General features: G+C 42.1%; 2 non-coding genes across 2 annotated transcripts; both read right to left on the reverse strand.

Moving 5' to 3' along the window:
- Window positions 1–3,375: 3,375 nt before the first annotated feature.
- On the reverse strand, window positions 3,376–3,482 carry LOC141645019 (small nucleolar RNA R71). Its single transcript, XR_012544616.1, has one exon. It is a non-coding gene; the product is annotated as a small nucleolar RNA R71 (small nucleolar RNA).
- A 2,491-nt stretch (window positions 3,483–5,973) lies between these two features.
- Window positions 5,974–6,080, reverse strand: LOC141645244 (small nucleolar RNA R71). The gene has a single exon (XR_012544827.1). It is a non-coding gene; the product is annotated as a small nucleolar RNA R71 (small nucleolar RNA).
- Between the last annotated feature and the right edge of the window lie 9,752 nt (window positions 6,081–15,832).

The raw sequence follows: 15,832 nt of genomic DNA on the forward strand, positions 1-15,832 counted from the left end.
TGCGCTAATTAGAAGCCCTATTTCGAAATTCTTGTTTGAAAAAAGGGTTTTGATTTTTGAAAATTCGTCATGGTTTTGTTTAGAAATGGTGATCACGTAAGGTTTACACATTTATACAAGCATTATAACAGGATGCTGAGTGCATTTAGAAGGGTTTTGGTTTAAAGGGTGGGTTGCCATACCGAACCATCAAACCCGAAGTCTGTGGAGAGGCTCGTGCCAAACAAGAGTAAGGCCGATTCCTAGTCCATTTCCTCAAGTAGTGAAGGCCCTTGATACAAACAAGAGTAAGCATCATGGTATGGATGACGTCAATCGCTATCCATCCTTAGGCCCAAATAAGAATTAGGACCGTTTAGACGGGACGATAGGTCGAAAGGGTTGGGTTGGGCCTAGGAAGGCCGAATTAAACGGTCTAGGAAGACCGAGTTATGAAAACCGACAATTGTCTTGTACAAACTATTCCCTAACCTTGTTCAAGTTTCACCCTTGGCTACACGTAAGTGTATTATCCCCAGCGGAGTCGCCAAACTGTGGACAGCGGGCCGCCCACGGGGGCGCTTGGTGAGAACAAAACAAGCGTTTGCATTTTGTATGGAGTCGCCACCAATTTTTATGGGAAATTGGAACCGTTCGAATACCTCGTGTCATGTCAAGACACAAAGTAGTGACATGAACACTAAGCAATCGTTACCCTTAGCATTCTATGTCTAGAATGACTCTCGTGGATGCCAATGAACACGGGTGCTCACGGAAATCTGGAGTAAGGGGTGAGGGTACGTATTAGGAAGCTCTTTTGATCGAACACCTAATCCCGCCCGCCTCGATAGCGGCCTCTACTAATGATTAGGGAAGTTATTCGTACTCGATATATCGTCAGCTATATGCATGCAATGCAACATCCAAATTTTAATCCTAGCATGTGAAGATTTAACTAAGTCGGTGGACAATTAATTTAGCATACAATTGGGTTGAAGTAGGATTTAATGCTCATTTACATGTGAAAACATACAAGCAATGAAAGGAATACAATAAAAGAAATACAATAATGAAAATTACATTAATTACAATGGAATAGGCGATTTATGTCGAAAATACCTTTAAAACGGATAATTGAGAAAAAGAGATAAAAGAATAAATAACGAACAAAACAGAAGGCGATAATACGGTTAATAGTTAGTTAATACGTAACCTAATTAGCTAAGTCAAGGCAGAAACGGAGTTCGGGGACAGAACTCGGCCAAGAACAGGCGCAGCAGAGCTGCGTCCCTTGGAATAGGCGCAGCAGACGCTGCGTCTGTTCCTTGGCTCAGTTCTGGCTGTGAAGCCGTATTTGCAAGCCGTTAATGTCGATTGGTGATTTTAATGATTAATTTAATTATTTACTCGGATGAAAGTGATTAGCATGTTATTTAACATATGAATGGGTCATAAAAGCGATAAACATGGATGAGACGGATGCAAACGGATTAATTACATGATGGAATAATGATAGAAGTGAAAAATATTAATGAGTCCTACGAATTAAATCAATTAACTACGTTAGATACAACGGATTAATGATGAATATGCGATGAACATGACAAAGGACAGATGAAAACTATATCAAAGACGAATTCCAGAAACCCAATATGAACAAATTGAATCTCTACAACTCGGAATTGAATTTTATGACGAAAACCCGCAAATATTGGATTATTTGGGATTTAAGTCGGATTTATGATGATTAAAACATATTAAAGACGATGAATAATATACATGTGGAATTATTACGATATTGAGACGAAGAATTAACAGACGAACAAGCAAAAGAAAGATTTTGAATACGAATTACAGAGGACAAACGAAGAAGAAAGGAAGCAGGAACTGCGGCAGCCTCACGAAGAGGCGCAGCAGGAACTGCGCTCCTTCGAAGAGGCGCAGTAGTTGCTGCGTCCTTTCTCGACGGTTATCTACTGGAAATCCGCAAAAACAGGTTTTAACAAAGGGTTTTAGAAATCGGTTTTAACGGTATTTTCGACATAAAGCTTACAATTGATGATACGAAAAGTAAAATACAATAAATAAATAAGGATTATACACCCACAGACTTACATGTTGACGAAACGAGAAGAACTAAGATATCGGTTAGTGATGCTCGACGCGAATGCAAAGAGAGTGCCCTCTTAAGAGGAAAACGATTAATTAATTAAATTGATTAAGTGTAGTTGGTCAAATTGGTCGGTCATGCAACGGAGAGGCTGGTACCCGGAAAGATCCGAGCTTACGTGGTCGAAAGTTCAAGCACGTAGGCGCCAATAAGTAAGAACAAAGTCTAGAATGCAAAGGGAGAAGAGAAGGGCGGACACTCGCGTGAGAAATATGAGGAACGAAAGCTCCTATTTATACTAATCACGTGAAGGAATTAGGGTTTCGGAGACTCTTTGGAAGTGAATCTCGGAAAGATATGAAAAAGATACGAGAAACATGCAGAAAAGGGCCTGGGAAGAGGCGCAACAGCCACTGCTTCTCTTGGAAGAGGCGCAGCACCTGCTGCGTCTGTTCCCAGGAGGTTTCCTCCTGCTGAAGAAAGATTTCCGCGTTTGAGTTATGGTAGGACGGAAATAATTTGATTTCCTTAATATCTTATATGAATATTACAGGATATTATTTGCCAAAAGATAAAATTTGTGAAATATGGAATAGCAATATCCGGAACATTCCAGAACATTCTGACTCGGGATTTAACGGTTATCAGAAAATGGAGACGGTTTTAGGCCCGGACTCCGAATGTACTCTAGTTACTGCCAAAACGACCGTATCGGGACGTAGATGACAACTAAGAGGTCAACATTAATATTTGAGCAATCACTTGACGATAATCTTACGAACTGTCACAAATCGTTCCGCGTATCAAACATGCGGCCCAATTATCACCGGGTGGTTTGCGGGAGGTGCATAAATGAGGTATCTACAGAAGGAGAGGAGAACCCAATTCAAAACCAATCACAAAATCAACCCACAATGCCTAAATTTTCATCTCACTCCGTACCAACCGAGGAGAACCTCCCAAATGGTACTTCAACACCACCTCACTTAACCAGTAATTTCATTGCCAAATCCGCATTCATACAATTAGTTGAGAGAAGTCAATATGGAGGGATACCTACTGAAGATCCTCATCTATACATGGAGACTTTTTGTGACTATTGTGATGCAATCTCTCAAACCGGGGTGACTCAAGACCAAATTCGATGGGTGTTGTTTCCTTTTTCCTGGATTGGAGCCGCAAAGCAATGGTTAAGGATCCTAGACAAGGCTACCCTTGGAATTGATTCATGGAAGAAGTTAGCACTTGCCTTCTACAAGAAGTTTTATCCTCCGTAGAAGACTAACATGTTGAGAGCCCAAATCACCGGATTCAAGCAAAGGGATGAAGAATCTCTATATGAGGCTTGGGAGAGATTCAAGGACACATGTCGCTCTTGTCCACACCATGGACTAAGCGAGTGGTTCCTCGTCCAATAATTTTGGAATGGCTTATATGAAGACTCACGAAATGTGCTTAATATGGGCTCTAATGGGAGGTTCACCGAGGTTGATGACAACCAAACATGGGCTAAAATCGAAGAAATGGCGGTCCATAATTCCCAATATAGTAGGCCACGAAAGGCCACTAGAGGAGGGAAGCGTGAGGTGGATTCCATCACATAATTGGGTGCTCAACTAAGTGCTCATATCGACACCACAAACTTGAAGTTTGAGAAAGCCATGGCCAAGCTTGATGAAGCTTCCCAATCACCCAAACAACATGTCAATGTTATATGACGACATCCTCAATCCCAAATGAAGTGTGATACGTGCTTTTTATATAGTCTTTTTAGCCTATTTCAGTACGTATTTCTATGCATTTTTATACTATTTTTGTAGTATTTTGCCCCGAATTGGCTACTTTGGTTCGTTTTGTCCATTTTTTAGAAATGAACGCGAAAGTAGTGAAATCGTACTCTTTTTCGTCCTTTTTGCATGCATTTAGAGGAGACGGGATTTTCCAGAGTGAGATACTGCGTTGGGAAGCGTCATGGCACGGATTACGAGGCATTTAGGCGAGGACTTGAGCTGATTAGAAGTCAAAGTACTCGATCGAGCAGTTTTACCACTCGATCGAGTGGTTTTTACGTCCCAGGATGGTCGATCAAGTGGTTTTCCACTCGATCCTTAGCTTGCTGAAAGATGGGTTACTCGATCGAGTAACTATCTACTCGATCAAGTAGATGCTGCTGAAGATTTGCTCGATCGAGTGGTTTTAATCCACTCGATCGAGTGGTTTCGCTATTATGGGCTTTAATTAGCCCGTGTTATGTTTTATTCCACAAAAACTTAATTATTTTCTATTTAAGCAAGCTTTAGTTAGGTCATTAGGATCAGTTTTTTTATTCACTACTTAGCTTTTATCAAACTTTACTGCGTTAAACATTCTTCTTCACTGTAACCTTGCTCTTTGGATTTATTATTGCTCGGATTCGATTGTTCTTTACGCCGGATTCGCTTGATTGTAATGCCTTTCTTCTCTCTTATTAATAATTAATCATTGTTTGCTTTAATCATTTGTTTACTTCGTTATTTCTTCTGCCCTAATTTCTCTTTTGTGCAATTTTATTGTTAATTCATAATGTTTACTGCTGGGAATTTATCTTCTGTTAGTTTAATTAGCGACATGAGTAGCTAAACCTCTTTCATGTTGGGATTAGGGGATCTGCGGTAGAAATGTGGCGATGTAGTAAGTGAATTAGATAAATTAATTACAAGACTCTGTCACCATAGCAATTTAATTGTATTTATTCGACTTAGTTGAGTGCACACTTCTGAGTTAACCTTTAATCTGGCTAAAATTAATCCTAGATCGAAAGATTGGACTAAATAGGCCTGCTATGAACAGTAGACTACCCTGACGAGAATGAAAGTTAAGTTAGTGGTATTTTAGGATAGAAAGTGGACCGAAAGGACCTTTCAACATCCGTCTTACATTAATTCATCTGAGTCATTTACAGCTGAGTCACTGGACTACCGTAGTGAACCGAAATCCTGACATGTCCCTCTCTTTCTGATAGTTTAAATCCTTATTTCACTGCTTTTATTGCTCTTGCCCTTTATTTCTCTTTCCTTTAAAACTCGTAGTTTAGATAACAATTCAAACAACCCCCCCATTTGTGACCAAATAGACGGACTTCTACAGATATCTTGCCTACCTGTGGAGATCGACCTGACTTCCTTAGCTATATAGTTAGTTTAGTTAGTTTATTTTTTACAGGTACACGACAGACGTGTCAAATTTTGGCGCCGTTGCCGGGGAGGCAATTGTCCTATTTGTTTTCGTTCCATTTATTTTATCCGTCTCAGGGAATTTCTATTCCTTGAGGTCGTTCTTATTATTTTCTTTCAGTATTTTTTATGCCCAGGTCAGACAGGTTTGAATTAGTTTCAGCTGATTCAGAGCCAGAGAGATTATCCAGGCATAGACTCCGTCTGCAAAGGAAATCACGAAAGGAAGACTTGAGTACTTTCGCGCCAGAGCTACATCACTCTCTTTTCGAAGACAGTCCGATTTCTACAGTAAAGATGCCAAAGCTTTCTAGTCATTCAGTGCCTAAAGCATCCTCTATTCCGAAGGGTTTCAATCTCCAGACTGAGGATGGGAACACATTCGACATCCGTCCTTGTTATATCAATCTGGTGGAGAGAAATATTTATAGAGGTGTGGCAGGTGAAGATCCGAGGAAGCATATGGAGACCTTTACCGATTACTGTTCTACTATCCCCGCCACTAAGGGGGTAACTCAAGATAAGATTAAGGAGGTTTTATTTCCTTTCTCTTTATCTGATTCAGCCAGGGAGTGGCTGACTGACTTGGACCACACAGTTGTTGGGGTTACAGATTAGGAGTCTCTTGCTCTTGCATTTTATAAGAGATATTTCCCTCCACAACGCACCAATCTGCTGATGGCCAAGATTACTAGTTTCAGACAGGCTCCCGATGAAAGTTTTTATGAAGCATGGTCACGATTCAAGAAGTTGGTGAGGTCTATTCCTCACCATGGTTTTGACCCATGGTTTCTAGCTAATCAGTTCTATAATGGGCTGTATGATGACCACAGAGCCATACTTGATGCGGCATCTAGTGGGAGATTTCAGGAGAATACTGATGATGATAAGGGGTGGTCCCTTATTGAGGAGATGGCGAATCACAGTGCTGAGTATGGAAACCCGAGGGATGGGATTAGGACAGTTCATGCAGTCGATAAGCTGGTTGTGGCTCAGCTAGAAGCCATGAATGCTAGATTCGACAAGTTGGAGTTACAAGCTGCTGGGGAGCCTTAGACGGTCCATGTTCTTACTAGAGGAGAGACCGTTTCATGTAAGAGATGTGGGGGTAATGATGGCCACACTGCTGTTGGCTGTCTTGTAGAGAAGGCACAAGTCCTTGCCTTTCAGTAATATAGGCAAGGAGGAGGTTCCTATTACAATAATCAATGGGCAGTCCATCCCAATTTTAGGTGGACTAGTCAAAATGTGCTCAATCCCACACCTGCTCCGCACCAGCAGCAGCCTTATGTTCCTCCACACAAGAATCAACAAGGCTTTCAGAAGCCTCCATCCTTTACTCCTCCTAACCATGGTGCATCATCTTCTGGTGGGGTGAGTGAAATTGGTGAGCTTAAGTCTATGTTGCAAGCTTTTACAAAGCAGTTTCAGCTGAGTGATCAACAGAAAGATGCGTCCATAAAGGCACTTGAAACTCAAGTTGCCCAACTAGCCATGAACCAATCTACAAGAAATCAGGGTCAATTACCGACTCAAAATGAGAAGAATCCAAAGAGACGGTAAACTTGATAAATCTGAGAAGCGGTCGTTCTTATGAGGGATCGAAAATACAAAAATCAGATCCGAGGAAGGCTGTAACTGATGATGAACAGTGTTCCGTCGAAGAAAGTGAGCTCACGGCAAAGCAAGTGCTCGATCGACGGGTTTCAGGTGGTCGATCGAGCAGATTTGGGGATGAAAGCACTCGATCGAATGGTTTTTCCACTCGATCGAGTGAACAAGAAAATGGCACTGGTCGATCGAGTAGTTTTTCTACTCGATCGAGTGAAGAGCAAAATGGAGTTGCTTGATCGAGTGAAAATTTCACTTGATCGAGTGATATTATTGAAGATTCCACTCGATCGAATGGGTATATTGGTCGATCGAGTAGTTTTGATGACGGGAAGCTTATTCGAGAGCCTGCTAGTGCTCGTTTAAGCGATAAATCACCGGAAAGACCTCGTTCGAGAGGTAAGAAGCTTCCGAAGGATACAGAACTTGCTCTGGAAGATACATTGGAAGAGAGAAACAAGGGACTCGAGATACCTATCATGGTTCCTTTCCCGAGGCGTTTGCATAATACTAAGGCCAATCAACAATTCGGCAAATTTGTCGAACTTCTGAAAAGCTTGGAAGTCACTGTGTCGTTCACTGAGTTGCTGACAAAGGTACCCTCTTATCATAAGTTTATGAAAGAAATGTTATCGCGTAAGAGGAGTATTAGTGATAGTGAGACCGTAGCTTTGACTGAGGTGGGGTCAGCCCTATTTCAAAATAAGTTACCTCCTAAGCAGTCAGACCCTGGTAGTTTTTCAATTCCGTGTTATATCGGGAACTATTTGATTGATAACGCGCTATGCGATCTAGGCGCTAGCGTGAGTGTCTTACCGTTGTCTCTGGCTAAGAGACTTGGTTTGACAAAGCTGAGTTGCACCAACATGACAGTCCAGATGGCCGACCGTAGTATATCACGGCCACTAGGTATAGTAGAAGACGTACCTGTGAGGATCGAGAGGTTCTTTATTCCCGTTGATTTCGTTGTCTTAGACATCCCCGAAGATGCACACACCCCTATTATTTTAGGGAGACCATTTTTGTCCACTGCCCGTGCAGTTATCGACGTCGGGGGGAAGACTTTGACCTTTCAGGTAGGGGACGAGGAGCTAATTTTTCGTCAGTCTAAGTCCCGAAAGGCTCCCATGCAAGCTCAGCCTTGCAATGCTCTCTCTTCTATTGACCCTATTATTGACACTCCAGTTGAAAATTTGGAGTATTGTGCTGCAATTGTTACCTCTCCGCCTCAGACTGAGAGCAAAAAGGATGAAAGTTCGTCTGTTTTCCTTGCTGTAGGTAAAGATGAAAGCAATGAAGGAGCTGTCAAAGGGTGTGGTGCAACTACTGTCAATCAAATTGGAAGTAAGGATGCTAAAGACGGTGATAGAGGAGCAAGGATGAGGAAAGTTCGGGCTTATGTTGATGTGAATTATTCCCCTCCTACTGTTTCAAATGATAATTCATGCTAATGGAAGTTGAAGAGGACAGTCAATGTTGCTGAGGTGACGTCCTCCAGTCAGGAGCCCACCAAGGGGCTACTGAGTTGCATTGGGAATTGAGCGGGGAAATGCCCCGTGTAACACTTTGTAATAGATAATTTTTGAATTCTCCGTTGAATTTGTATTATTGCTTTTAATTAGGACAATTAGTTTATAGACACTTTTTAGCGTAGATTTAAGACTATAGACTGTTTATATGCGTATTTGGTATGTTGGGATATTTTTGCACATGTTTTTGTGCAGGTTTGGGGAAGTTTTACGCAATTATAAAGGAAGAAAGACGAAATTCAAGAGCTTACGCGAGAAAAGAGCTCGATCGAGTACTTTTTGTACTCAATCGAGTGAAAAATTGGTTTTGTAGGATTTCTATCATCAAGTAAGTGATTCCTTCATCCTCTATGCATTTTATTTTCATTTATTTTGAAATTTATGAGGAAAAATTGGAGTTAGGGTTCGAAATTTTGGTTTAGTCGAATTTTTCGACTTTAATTGCCTTTGTTTGCCCTTACTTGTCTTGCTTGATGATCAATTCCCCTTCCTCACTGCTGTTACATGTTTAATTCGAATTTTAAACGATTTTTGCGATATGGGTTCAGGACAGTCGAAATTTTCGATTGTCATTATGGTTCTTGTTGCTGTAATCTGCCTAGTAACGTTATTGTTGCTTAATTGTTGTTGACATTACCTGTTATGGCCACCTTATAGCCATTTACATGCTATTAGGGGCTCTTACAGTCGAAAATCTGCCTAGTAACGTTATTGTTGCTTAATTGTTGTTGACATTACCTGTTATGGCCACCTTATAGCCATTTACATGCTATTAGGGGCTCTTACAGTCGAAAACTTCGACTGCCAGTTGGTCTTTGCTGCTATCAATTGTTTAGTTAACTTCATTATGCTAAATTGCTGCTGTTGTTGACTACCATCAAACCCCTATCACCATTTGCATGTTTTTAATTCGAAATCTGTGAGGAATTTGGGAATTTTAAGGGTTGAAGTCGATTTTTTCGACTGTTTGGGGATTCACATGCTGCTTTCTGCTGGTTTTTAATGCTGTTTTAGCCTCTGTTTAGCCATTGTTATCTTATCATACCCCCTGCCCTATCCTCACAGGATGGAGTCTAGCTCTTTGCCTTCTACCAGCTCCACTTCTAGCCCATCCTTGAGTGAGACGGTGGCCCCTGCTGTTGCCACCGCCTCCGCTTTAGTCACTACTGCAGCCCCAGTGTTCCTAGTTTCAGTTGCAGGTACATTTTTTGCTCCTGCTAGCTCAGTTCAGGCTGCCACTTCCTCTACGGTCACCACCACTGCTAGCACTGCTGCTAGTTCCTCTTCAATGGTGGCCATAGCAGCCACTACTTCTACACCAGCCACTACGTTTACTCCTGTGGTGGACTCACCAGCAGCCGCACCTGCTTTCAGAGTAGCCCTGGTCCCTCACTCCGTCACTGCATGGGCTACTACTTTGGGTTCCAGAGGCCGGGGTCGTAGACAGTCTCGTTCTGCGCCAGCCCCAGCCACCTCTACTTCTACTGCTTCTGCTTCAGCTGCTGCTTCTACTTCTGGCACAGTCACAGTCCGAGGGGACACTTCCCTCGACTCTCACCCAGATTATCCGCATGTACATTTTGTTAACGCTTTACATCGTAAGAAATTTTATGACCTGCTAGGTTGTGTGCATGTTCCTTCCCGATTTCTAGAGAAATCGGCACTTGTGAAACTCGGCATCTACGAGTCGGTTTGTGACTAAATACGAGGCACGGGGATGGCCGGGCTCATCACTATGAGCGGCCGCACTTTTCTGGAGCTGAGCCTCGAGTTTCTAAGCTCCTTTACCTTCTCCTCAGGGGCACACGATGCTGACCCCTCTAGTTCTTCAGTGTCCTTCCGGTTGTTTAACCGGACCTTTCCGATGACCTTAGGGGAGTTTTGTAGGTTACTTGGCCTTACCTCTACGGGCGCGATTGCCGCCCCTAGGAGGGTCTTCCGTCAGCTTTGGAGGACCCTGTCCCACACCACTTTTCAGGAGCGAAAGCACCAACAGGTCCACCTCCCCGCTGTCCGTTGTTTCCTTAGACTTATGGGGAGCACTATTTTCGGCCGAAAGGAGCCGAACAACATCACAAACACCGAGCTCAACATCCTGGGCGGTTACTTGAACATCGACTGTGAGGGTCCCTTTACCCTCAACATAGCTTACTTGACCGCCCAGTACCTTTAGAGCCAGGGGAAGAAGGAGACGGGAACCATTCCCTGCGGTGGCATAGCCACCATTCTTGCCCGCTCCCTCATCCCCGTTTGGCCTCGTGACTTGCAGTACCTCCAGGGAGAGAGGCTACTGAGTCTGGATGCCATGCTTTCTCAGCATTGGCTGACCCCAGACTACCCTGTCTGTTGACTTACCTTGTGAGACTCTCTCCCGTCTAGAGCCCCTTCCTACTGTTGCTAGGGGCGCCCGCCTGCCACCACTGCCTAACCTTCACCTTCCACGCCGACCACCTCCCACTACACCCGCCGCCAAGAAGCGGCGTCTTGAGACCGGAGAGGGGTCTACACCTTCAGGGAGCACCCAGCCTTCCACGGCTGCTCCCGTACCGACCCCTACTCCCACTACTACTACCACTCCTACTCCCACTCCCACTGAGCAGACACAGACTCAGCCGGACCGACCGGCTACTTTCGTACCACCTCCTCCCTTTGTGGCGCCCGCGGTCCTGGACCAAGGGGCGCCGTTTACGGTTTGTTACTTGAGGTTGCAGAGCGTCAGGCTCGTATGAAGAGGAACTTGGCTCTTGCTTTACACCCTCTATACGAGTACCACTTGCGGCGACGCCGACCGATTCCAGAGGGTTAGCCACACCCTTCCTTCTTCCGGTACGCACCTGAGGGGTAACCGGTGTCTGAGGAGGAGGAGGACGAGGACCCAGAGGTGGCAGTGGAGAGAGCTCGTGCTGAGGAGCAGAGGAGGAGAGAGGAGGAGAGAGATCCGGAGTTCAGGGTGGAGGACGTCTGTGACAGTGACGGCGACGACGACGACGAGTAGCTACTGGTCTACTCACTTCCCCAGTTTTCTGGCTGGTTTGGGGAAGTTCGTATCTTGTATGTATCTCTTACTCTTTTATTTTGTCTCCTTCTTATTTATTGTTTTTATTTTCTTTTGGTTATATATTCTCCTTCCCCTGTATATATCTGCTGGTGTATGCTGGAGGACAACGAGGGCGTTGTCCGTTTTGGTTTGGGGAGGGTATTGCATCCTTTTGAGTCTGCATTTGCATTTGTTTTTGCATTCACGTTTATTTCTCAGCTTGCATTGTTGTTTATTTCATAAAAAAAAAAAAATCAAAAATCAAGAAAAAAATTAGAAAATTTCAAAAATTTCAAAAAATATTCACGTTTACTTTTGCATATAGGTTGAGTCGGAACGGTAGATTTTCGTGATGATAATGCACTATAACCTGTCTTTTTGCTTGAGTCTTGCACTTCTTTTGATAGTTATTAGCTTTGTCATACGCATAGTCTACGAGTTTCTGTTCAAATATAGCTGACTGTATAGACTTGACCTGATAAATTGGCAACCTACTCTACAATTTCTGAGTTTTAGAGCCTTATAACTGGTGACATTCATGACCAGTTCATTAGGAATTGAGAGTAGTACTCCTTGCATAGCATGTTTATCTTTTTTGCACTTTTATGACATTCAATTTCTCGTCAAATGCACATATTCGGGTTTGTGGTTGGTGTCACATGCAGGGAGGTGCTTGCAAATTTCCCTTTCTTTATATTTTTCACCCATTTAGCTCCACATTAGCCAAAACTTGCCTTTTTGACCTATTAGCTACATTCCAAATTAAGTCTGCCTAGTCAAGCTAGTTTAGTGTGTTCTTTTGGGTATGAGTTTTCATCTGCAGTTTGGCCCGTATCTCTTTTGTATGGAGTTGTTGGAAAATATTGGAAGGAGAAAAAGAAAAAAAAAAGAATTGAAAAAAAAGAAAAAAAAGAAAGACGTGAAAGAAGTGAAAGAAAAAAAAATGAAAAAAGAATAAAAAAGAAAGAGGCTGGAACGTGAGAAAAGAATAAAAAAAACTTTGAAAAAAAAAGAGTTGATTCGTTTCAGTTAGTTATCTCAGACGGTATTAAAAAAAGGGAAGTTTGAAACCGTCTGACTCCTCCACTTTTATTCTATATTTTTGAGGAGATTGTGTTGGAGTCTAGTGAGTTTTGTGCCAAATGAAGGGCACTAGTACTTAGTTTTTCAGTCAGTTGAGATTCGGATGGTTTCATTATGGTCCTGTTAGGAACTAGCTTGACGCTTTTACCTCCACATTACCATAACATGTTTTGCCCAAATTATTTGTAAGCCCTCGGCTGTGACGGACATTATCGGTTGGAGTGTGTGCATCAGTACTTGAATTGTCTTTCATTTTTATTGCATGCATGCTATGTAGGTCGCAGTTAGGTGAGTGACTGTCTTTCCTTCTCTCTTTTACATATAACATTCACCCTTTGCTTCATGAGAGAAGAGTGACCACAAGAGAGTCCGATTTTGTTGGTCTTGCAAGGTCGATAGGTTGGCTACATTTCTGAACAGCTAATAACTCGTTTGCGTATTGACTGCTTAGCTTTAACTGTTAGTTTTTGTTGCATTAAATTGATTCAAGTAGACAAGTTAAGCTAGCTCTGAGTTATCATTTCCGTTCCATTAGTTGCATTTTAGTTTACTCGAGGACGAGTAAAGGTCCGGTTTGGGGAGATTTGATACGTGCTTTTTATATAGTCTTTTTAGCCTATTTCAGCACGTATTTCTATGTATTTTTATACTATTTTTGTAGTATTTTGCCCCGCATTGGCTACTTTGGTACGTTTTGTCCATTTTGTAGAAATGAACGCGAAAGTAGTGGAATCGTACTCTTTTTCGTCCTTTTTGCATGCATTTAGAGGAGATGGGATTTTCCATAGTGAGATACTGCGTTGGGAAGCGTCATGGCACGGATTACGAGGCATTTAGGCGAGGACTTGAGTTGATTAGAAGTCAAAGTACTCGATCGAGCAGTTTTACCACTCGATCGAGTGGTTTTTACGTCCCAGGATGGTCGATCGAGTGGTTTTCCACTCGATCCTTAGCTTGCTGAAAGATGGGTTACTCGATCGAGTAACTATCTACTCTATCGAGTAGATGCTGCTAAAGATTTGCTCGATCGAGTGGTTTTAATCCACTCGATCGAGTGGTTTCGCTATTATGGGCCTGTGTTATGTTTTATTCCACAAAAACTTAAATTATTTTCTATTTAAGCAAGCTTTAGTTAGGTCATTAGGATCAATTTTTTTATTCACTACTTAGCTTTTATCAAACTATACTGCGTTAAACATTCTTCTTCACTGTAACCTTGCTCTTTGGATTTATTATTGCTCGGATTCGATTGTTCTTTACGCCGGATTCGGTTTATTGTAATTCCTTTCTTCTCTCTTATTAATAATTAAGCATTGTTTGCTTTAATCATTTGTTTACTTCGTTATTTCTTCTGCCATAATTTCTCTTTTGTGCAATTTTATTGTTATTTCATAATGTTTACTGCTGGGAATTTATCTGCTGTTAGTTTAATTAGCGACATGAGTAGCTAAACCCCTTTCATGTTGGGATTAGGGGATCTGCGGTAGGAAGGTGGCGATGTAGTAAGTGAATTAGATGAATTAATTACAAGACTCTGTCACCATAGCAATTTAATTGTATTTATTCGACTTGCTATGAACAGTAGACTACCCTGACGAGAATGAAAGTTAAGTTAGTGGTATTTTAGGATAGAAAGTGGACCGAAAGGACCTTTCAACATCCGTCTTACATTAATTCGTCAGAGTCATTTACAGCTGAGTCACTGGACTACAGTAGTGAACCGAAATCCTGACATGTCCCTCTCTTTCTGATAGTTTAAATCCTTATTTCTCTGTTTTTATTGCTCTTACCCTTTATTTCTCTTTCCTTTAAAACTCGTAGTTTAGATAAAAATTCAAACAACCCCCCCATTTGTGACCAAATTGACGGACTTCTACAGATATCTTGCCTCCCTGTGAAGATCGACCTGACTTCCCTAGCTACATAGTTAGTTTAGTTAGTTTTTTTGACAGGTACACGACAGACGTGTCAAAGTGTGTGAGAGTTGTGGAACCTTAGGACATGATCAACATGAATGTAGGGGAACAAATGAACAAGTAAATGATTTCCAAGCATACAAGAGTGGCACCCCTTATTCTAACTACTACAATGAAAGTATCAAATTCCATCCAAACCTCTCATATAAGAGCCAAAATGTCATAAACCCTCAACCTACATACACACCACCTCCAAAGACAAATCCTACTCAAAGACCATACTACAATCAACCCAATGACCAAGCTTTTGATGTTCAAAAAGCGGTCCTCCAAAAGCAAAAAATCCAACAAGATTTCTTTGCTCAAATGCAAAGGGATAGGCAAGCCAAAGACACTACCATCAACAATATCCTTGATCACACCAAAATATTGGAGACTCAATTGTCTCAATTGGCCTCTTCTAGCTCCCAAAGACAAAAGAGACAATTACTTCCTCAAGGTAATCCTCCCACAAGACATGAGACCATCAATGTTATCCACTTGAGGAGTGGTACTAGATATGAGGGACCAAAGATGCAAATTGAAGAAGGAATTGTTGAGGAGAATGACAAGCAAAGTGATGTGATTGAACCACTAAGGAGAAATCCTAAGGTGGTAGAAACAACTACCAATGACTCATCAAAGAAGAGAAATAAAGAGAAGGCTAAGGAAATTGAGAAATAGCCTATTGTGATTAGACTTCCATTCCCAAGTCGCCAAGCTAAGCCCAAGTTTGATGAGCAACTTGGAAAGTTCATGGAGATTGTGAAGAACTTAGAGGTTTCTATACCATTCACCGAACTAATCCATCATATTCCGGCCTGACACGCCTGTCGTTGACCTGTCAAAAATAAAACCTAACGGTCTCAACTAAATATGTAGTAGAGGCAGTCGAGTATCGAATCCTCAGGGAGGTAATGCAACTACAGCTGTCTATCTCTAATCCTATGGTAACAATAGGGTTGATTGAATTTTTGGTTCTAAACTACGGAGTTAAAAGAAGAGAAATAAGGCGGAAAGCAGTAAAGCAAGAAATATGAATTAACTATCAATAAGAGGGGGACATGTCGGGAACTCGGTTCACTACGGTAGTTCAACAACTTAGCAGTAAATGATTCAGACGAACTAATTATGAGACGGATATTAGAAGGTCCTTTCGGTCCACTTCCCACCCTAAAATACCACTAACTTAACTTTCGTCCTCATTAGGGCGAGTCTCATCGTTTATAGCAGGCCTATTTAATCCAATCTTTCGATCCAGGACTAATTGTAGCCAGATTAATGGGTGACATAGAAGCGTGCACTCAACTAGGTCG

This window comes from Silene latifolia, chromosome 2 (assembly GCF_048544455.1).
Source record: "Silene latifolia isolate original U9 population chromosome 2, ASM4854445v1, whole genome shotgun sequence".
NCBI classification, from domain to species: domain Eukaryota; kingdom Viridiplantae; phylum Streptophyta; class Magnoliopsida; order Caryophyllales; family Caryophyllaceae; genus Silene; species Silene latifolia.